Raw genomic sequence first — 8,233 nt, 5'->3', positions numbered from 1 at the left:
CAACAAAAGTTTGCAATTTCCAGTTCTAATCATCCAACATAGTTATAACCACCCATATTTCAGAAGAAATGCAAGCTAAAACAAATTTGACTCATATTTGTTCTCTATCATGCAAGAGGTAGCACCATAAAGAACAATATGAAATTCTGTTGGGAACCAGTACATGGTCGGCCACCTGAACATAACCACCAGTTTTCCAGATTTTGTAGTCAAATACCAACTTGTTGAATTGCATAACACATTATCTAGACTTCTCACTGTCCTCTCAAACTAACCTAATTCACAAACACACACAAATAAAAGAAAAAACTTGATTCTGAATTGCTAGTCTCCTAATTGTTCCTACTGGATTATATAATACACATAATTCATCAGGTCACTATATCTGCTTGATACTCATAAAGCCTGCTGTGCACATATTCTATTTTTAGTTCAATAAATGTCATTACTAGTTCTTCTTCATCTCTCAAAACCTTTTCATCAAATAAGAAATAAAGTTTCAATCCAATGCAAATTTTGAAGCTCAAAATTGAGTCAATTTTCTAACAGTATCACATTTGACAACATAGTATTTCTAACTAGAAATTATCTTATTGTTCTTAATCATTATCCACGACTTTTGTTTAAGTTGATCTCCAAAATCTTGGGCATAAGTAAAAAAATAAAGGTTATAACATGTATCATGCAACAAAGGATTAAAAATATTTAGTTCAACAAGAATATCAAAGTTTAAGAAAAAAACAAATGTAACCCCCTTACCCTGTACTCGAGCAGATCCACAATCTGATTTTGACATCTTAAATTCTTCTCTAACTTTTGAAAGCTCAATTTTAATTTTTTTCAGCCAAAGACATGTTATCTGGATGGAAATACTGCATCAAACATATTCTAAAACCATATATAAAATTATTAAAAAAATCTATATTTTCAGTAACAAAACCACTCTTGCCTTCTCAATTATATGTTCCTTTGGAAGACGCATCATAAATTTGGTGTCTGATCTAACTGACCTAATATATCAAGTCCTTGGCCTGAAATGCAATAACATACAAAAATCATTACAGGAAAAACTGAATTCGCATAAAAATGACTTCCAATAAAAGAAATTTAATGATGAAGCAAACTCACTCTATACTTTCTTGGCTTTCTCATCGCTAGAAATCTTTGAGTTTAGCCAAGCTCTCCCTTAAATCTCCGAATGGAACACCAGCAATCCGATACTCCTCTCCTTCTCTTCCATCTCCCTCAGTCTCATTAATCTTTCATTTAGCTTCGCCAGCGAAAATCCTCCTGCCTATCCCTCCCCTCACAACTTCTTCAACTTATCCCCCAATTCTCCATAGCTATACATTTTCACAAACTCCGTCCTCATAGCTTGCCTATCTCAACTTCTCTCCTCCCTCTTCTCCTTCCCAAACTCCGACGCCGGCAACTCCTGGGTCCCACATATCACCGTACTCCGGTCTTGTGGCTTCAGTTTCAAAAGATTCTTGAACGCCGACAACGACAAAAAATCAGCAGCCACATTGCCCTCAACGCTGCTATCACTACTACTATTTGATCTCATTTTTCTTAAACTCTCTCCAATTGCCTCAAAAGAGAGCTTCCCGCTAGGTTTCGGATCGCTGTTTGCGTATCTTTCGTAAATTTCTTGAAACGAGGACGAATGGTTTGGTCCCGGGGGTGGTGGCACGGAGGAATGCTGCCGTAACTCGGCAAGATTCTTTCTGATCTCTTCGAGCGAAGCTGATTCGGAGGGAGCCGCTCTAAAGAACGGCGAACTGGTAGCATTTTGGTTCTGTTGTAGCTGGGACGGTTTCTTGCGGCTTGCTTTGAGATCACTTGAATAAGAGTTGTGTGAAGATTGTTCGGAAGAGGAGTCGTTGTTGTTGTTGCTTTCAAATGATCTCATTTTCCTTAAACTCTCTCTAATTGCCTCAAAAGAGACCTTCCCCCTAGGTTTCCAATCGCTATTTGCGTCTCTTTTGTAAATTTCTTGAAACGAGGACGAATGGTTTGGTCCCGGGGATGGTGGCACGGCGGAACGCTGCCGGAACTCGGCGAGATTCTTTCTGAACTCTTCGAGCGAAGCTGATTTGGAGGAAGCTGCTCTAAAGAACGGCGAACCTGTAGCGTTTTGCTGCTGTTGTAGCTGGGACGGTTTCTTGCGGCTTGCTTTGACATCACTGAAATAAAAGTTGAGTGAAGATTGTTGGGAAGAGGAGTCGTTGTTGTTGTTTTCAAATGATCTCATTTTTCTTAAACTCTCTCTAATTGCCTCAAAAGAGACCTTCCCCCTAGGTTTCCAATCGCTGTTTGCGTCTCTTTTGCAAATTTCTTGAAACGAGGACGAAGGGTTTGGTCCCGGGGATGGTGGCACGGCGGAAAGTTGCCGGAACTCGGCGAGATTCTTTCTGAACTCTTCGATCGAAGCTGATTCGGAGGGAGCTGCTCTAAAGAAAGGCGAACCGGTAGCGCTTTGCTGCTGTTGTAGCCGGGACTGTTTCTTGCGGCTTGCTTTGACATCACTGAAATAAGAGTTGAGTGAAGATTGTTGGGAAGAGGAGAAGCCGTTGTTGTTGTTGTTTTCATTGTTGTCGTTTTGGGAAGTTGAGAAAAGGTGAATGAGATATGGGTTAGAGAGGGCTCCGGGTTTGCGTTTACAGAGATAGAGAGCCATGAAAGAGTGAGAGTAATGAAATGGAGGCTAAGGTTTTGAAAATGAAGGGTAAAGAAACGAGGGTTTAGTGGCTTCGGTTCGAGAGTTGGACCGGGAATTTGACCCGGTTTAGAGAATTATTGTAGATAAATTTTTATTTTAAAGTTTATAAAAAAATTATGTAATAGAATAATGCTCACCGAAAATTTTACACCGAATTTTTGTATCGAAGGACATAGAAACTAGTTAGACGCAATCACGCTAGAGTCTTTTGTGAATGAACGACCGTCCAACATTTATAGACACTCATATTTAATGGACTCTTGTTCATATTTTATGAATGGGTGTCCATTTACTCCGTCTAAAAAATTAAAAAAAATATATAATGGACGCGTTTATTTACTATGGACAGTCCAAAAAATTTTAAAAGCAAAATAATAGGTATCCGTGATTATCGAACGGCCGTTCACCTATAACGGACATCCATCTATGAGAAAATAACAATGGATTTCCATTTATATAATATGAACACTTATTGTTTAAAATAAAAAAAAATAAAAAATATTCAATGGACCTGTCCATCATTTAATTTAAAAAATTAAAAGTAATTTTTTAATTTACTTTGAATATAGATGGAGGCTATCTTCATTCAATTTTTCTCTATATTCAAAGTAATTGGACAAGCTTCATTAAATTTTTGCCTATATTCAAAGTAATTGGACAAGTGTTATAAGAATATGGCACTAACTCAATTAGGAGGACGGCTCAATTTTGTCTATATTCAAAGTAATGGGCACTAACTCAATTTGTTAATATTAAAAGATGGACGCCCATCCTCTTATACAATTTAGGCCAAATTTTTTTAGTTTAAACTATGAACGGGTGTTCATTCTAAGTGGATGGTTGTCCATATAATATGGACGGAAGTCTATTTCAAATGAACGACTGTCTAATAACAATGAACGGTCGTCTATATTTGATGAACATATGTTCATTTATAGAATATTTGTTAACGTGATACGTGGCTCGTCTGATTTAGTGGACATGTCGTTTAGTATAAAAATTTGGTACAAAACGTCAATGTCCGTAGCATTTTTCTTATGTAATATATAAGATCAAAATTTGGAATGTTTGATTGTGTTCAAGATTATCTAATACAAGTAATATTTATCATAAATAATGGCGGTTTAGAGTATCTATCTTAACTAAGTAAATTTTCTCTAATTTGATATATCTATAAATTAAGATTATATAATTTAAAAAAGTACTACTACACATATAAAGAAATCTTATAAAAATTTCTATATAAAATCATGTGGCAAAAAAATTATGGAGGTATAAATATGATGAATTTGACTTTTTGTATACCAGATCACTTTGTGTAAAAATGTTTGTTAGATTTTTTCGTATACCATATCACTTGGTTAACTGGGCAAGCATCAAATTTGGAAGCCATATCTTTGGCTTGCAATCTGGGTTAGAGCAAGGTCCTACTAGAAACAGACTACTTAGACTGTATTAGGGCCTGCAAGAAGTAAAATGTTTTTTTGGGAGATTGATGGAATTGTGAGATATATTCACAATCTAGCCTATGGATGCTCCTCATTGGGTTTCAATGCACTAGAGGAAAAGTTAATTTGTTAGCTCATGAGGTTGCTAGGTTAGCAACATCATATTCTCTCCCTATGAATTGGTTGACTTCTTGCCCATTGAGTATTTTGAGAATTTTTCCTCAGGATAAACCATGTTAATACTCGGTCAGATTTGTTTGCTTGGTTTCTAGCTTATGGCTTTCATATGTATGATGTAATCTTATATATATGTCATGTCTGTTATGGAATAGAAGTTTCGTTCAAAACAATATATATATATTTATATATATGAAAAGACTAATTTGCCCTTCTATATTTTAAGAGAGCTTGGATGGCAATAGGAATGCGTTTGATTCAAAGAATATTGGATTATTGAGAATGCTATATTAATGGAAAGTTAGATTACCTTAAGGGGGCGTTTTGTTGGGGATAATGTGGGATTACTGGAGTTATGTCATTTTATATTACTTAATTACCACGTTTGTTTGTCAAGTAATATAAGATTCCGGTAATCTTCAAATACCATGTTTGTTACTGTTGGTAATATTGGAGGTAATCTGATTACCTCAATTTTCTTAGGTAGTCTAAGATTACCAGGGTAATCTTTCTTTTTGTTATAATTCTATCCCTTATTAATAAAATTTTAGGACAATAATACCCTTATTTTTAAATTTATTTACATGAATATGACTTTTACTATTTTACCCTAATTAATTAACTTTTTGGACAAAATTACCCTTGAATTCAAAACAAATTGCAGCCTACCCAAGCCACCACCCCCACCCAGAATGACGCATGGAAGGCCGAAAACGGCTCCCATTGGCCTTCCATGCGCCACTATATCCATTTTTGGCCAGATATCTAGTTGGAAATGGCCATATCTAATTTGGCGCACAAAGGCCATTTCCTGCCTGCAGTAGTTGCCGGCAGCCAACAATGGCTGGGTTGGTGGGGGTACTTTGTTGATTTTCCAAACTTTTATTTTGGGGTTGTTTTTGCTAAGTTTTTAAATGCAAGGGAGTTATAATAATCCAAATAATAATCAATATTAAAAAAAATATATAAAAATAATATTTAATTAGAGGACAATTTAGTAATTTAAATAACATACCCACCAATTTATTCCTCCCAACGAAACATATTAATATAACATACCCACCAACTAACCAAACACATTTCCTAAAGATTTCTAGTTTCTTCAAGGTAATCTAACTTTTTAGTAATTTAATATTCCAGTAATCCAATATTCTTTGAACCAAATGCACCCTAAAGATTATTGGAAATCTTTAGATAAATATGTTTGGTTAGTTAAAATAAATTGATGGGTATGTTATATTAGTATGTTTGGTTGGGAGAAATAAATTAATGGATATGTTATTTAAATTACTAAATTGTCCTCTTTTTAAAAATTAGTATAAATATTATTTTCATTATTAATTTTTGAATAATTTCTTTTCCCCCAACATTTCAGGTTTAGCTAAAACACCCCCGCTTATATAAAACTTTAATTTATAATAAAATCACCTCCACCACTCCAAGCCATTACCCGCCACCACCGTCCGCCGCCAGAAATCGTCGAAAGTCACTAGACATCGTCGAGAGTCACCGGAAGGCTCCAATATGGCCGTTTTTGGCCATATTGGTGGTCGAAAATGCCATATTGAAGTAGATCTGGCCGGAAATGGTCTGATCTATTCTAGCCATTTCTGGCCAGATCAATGGATTTGGCCTTTAACGATCATATCTCACCCACATATACAGCCAGATCCATTGATTTGGCCATTTTTGGCCAGATCTACTTCGATATGGCCATTTTCAGTATCAATTTGGCCAGAAATGGCCATATCGGCAGCTCTCGACACTCCTGGTGACTTCTGACGATTCCTGGCGGTAGTCGGAAGTGGTGGCTGAGTGGTGGTAGTGATCTGCAATTTGTTTTGAATTCAAGGGTAAAATTGTAAAAGCAAGATTAATGTAAATTGATTTTAAAACAAGGGCATTATTGTCCAAAAATTTTATTCATAAGGGATAAAATTGTAACAAAAATAAGATAATCGAGTAATCTTACAATACCTAGAAAATAGAGGTTATCAGATTACCTTCAATATTACCAACAGTAACTACTATTGGTATTGAAAGATTATCGAAATCTGATATTACTTGACAACCAAATGTGGTAATCAAGTAATATAAGATGCCATAACCCTAATAATCCTATATAAACCCCAACCAAACGTAAGAGTGGGAGAAATTATCTGAAAACCTATCCAAACCAGACCGAATACCGGACCAAAAATCTGATTTTTCTGAAACCGGTTTGGTTTTTGTTTTGTAAAAATTAAAATACTAGAAAACCGATTCGGTTTTCGGTTTGCGGTTTTTTCCAAACCAGGTTTTACCTTAACCTTAAGTAGTAAGTATATAAAGAAAATGTTTTTTATTAATTTTTTCAAACTCCACCTCCACTTCCACTCTTCCAGACTTCATCACAAATGCCACCCTTACCAAAATCCAAAGTCCAATCCCATCCATCTGTCTTCTCATCAACGACAACGACGACGACAACCTCTAGTGACCACCACAACCACCAAGCGATGACGAGAGCTCTAGTTCCGCCAAAGTTGAACCACGAACAGAGATGATGACCACAGCTAAGCTAGTCTACCGCTGATTCAGATCTTCAATCCTTAGTAGCTCCTCGACCAGTAGTCCTAGTTCACCGTCGATTTAGCAGGGTAATGCATCTTCTAATTCAAGCTTTCATGTTTGGTTCGACTCTTTTTGTGTCAGTGGGTAACGATTCCAGGATTAGAGTCTGATTCAGATCTTCCATTCAATCCAATCATTAAATTCTTTAGATTAATCTATGCACCTCAATTCTCTGCCGGTAATAGAGTGCACTAAATGAATATGATATTTGGCCTCAATTATCCTAATTGATTAATTGCAGCCAGAGCAAAGTTCACAGAGAGTTGCATTCAAGATGGAAATACACGTACTTTCTTGTTTTCTATATATTATATTTCTCATGAACCCTAATTAAATAAATAAAATTCCTTCACATCCACTGAATCATCACTTGAATTGTCAAAATGAATGCAGCATGAAAAAAAAAAAAAAAAAAAAACTTTTTGTGTAACTAACTAAATTAAGGACTTGACTAAAGTACTTATATTGAGCATCCTTTCTGAAATAAAACTGATGGAGCAGACCTTTTTCTTGTTGCTTGCCACGACTGGGTACATTTTCCATGCTTTGTCTCTTTAAGTTATTCTAATTGCAATGGCTATATGACATCTGGAAACATGACTGCGCACTTCAAAGTATAAGCATTGAATTTGGTTGAGTAGGTTGTCATGAGGCTAGAATCTTTATTTGTTTCTCTTTGTTTTTCTCTGCTACTTTAGTTATTGTCAATAAAAAAAAAATATGATTATATGGATGTGTTACTTAATGCATATTTTTATTTGATGGAATTATAGATGTCCTCGACCGTTGACAATACTTTTGAGACTTCAAGTAACATGCAAACTCTCAGTTTGACACCGACAAGTACGACTCCAACTCCAACTCCAACTCCAACTCCAAATTCCATGCCACCACTAGCACCTTTACCCCCCAAACATTCAAGGGGTACATGTAATAGGAAGAATAGTTCTCAAGTGTGAGATCACTTTGTTAAGAATGACTGTGAGAATAAGGATGATTTGACTGCGACATATAGTTACCGTGGGAGTGTTCTAGCATGTCCGAGTAAGAGTGGTACAAGTTGTTAATGTAACCACTTAAATAGATGAAAAACGTATCCTCCAAATGTGGCAGACAAGAGACAAAAGACCCTAATTTTTCAACAAGGATCATGTGATCTCTCAAGCGGCATTGCCCTCTTCGCACAATCCTCATTGGTATCATGGAAATATGATCCAGATCTGATTAGAGAGTCTATAGCAAAAATGATCATTGTTGATGAGTTACCCTTTAT

General features: G+C 35.8%; 1 pseudogene; it reads right to left on the bottom strand.

The window, feature by feature from the left end:
• Positions 1-865: 865 nt before the first annotated feature.
• LOC116114951 lies at positions 866-2,700 on the bottom strand (annotated as a pseudogene).
• Between the last annotated feature and the right edge of the window lie 5,533 nt (positions 2,701-8,233).

This window comes from Pistacia vera, unplaced genomic scaffold, assembly GCF_008641045.1.
Source record: "Pistacia vera cultivar Batoury unplaced genomic scaffold, PisVer_v2 Contig729, whole genome shotgun sequence".
In the NCBI taxonomy this organism is placed as follows: Eukaryota; Viridiplantae; Streptophyta; class Magnoliopsida; order Sapindales; family Anacardiaceae; genus Pistacia; species Pistacia vera.
Note: the sequence above shows the minus strand (reverse complement) of the source record. Positions and strands in the feature narration are given on the sequence as shown.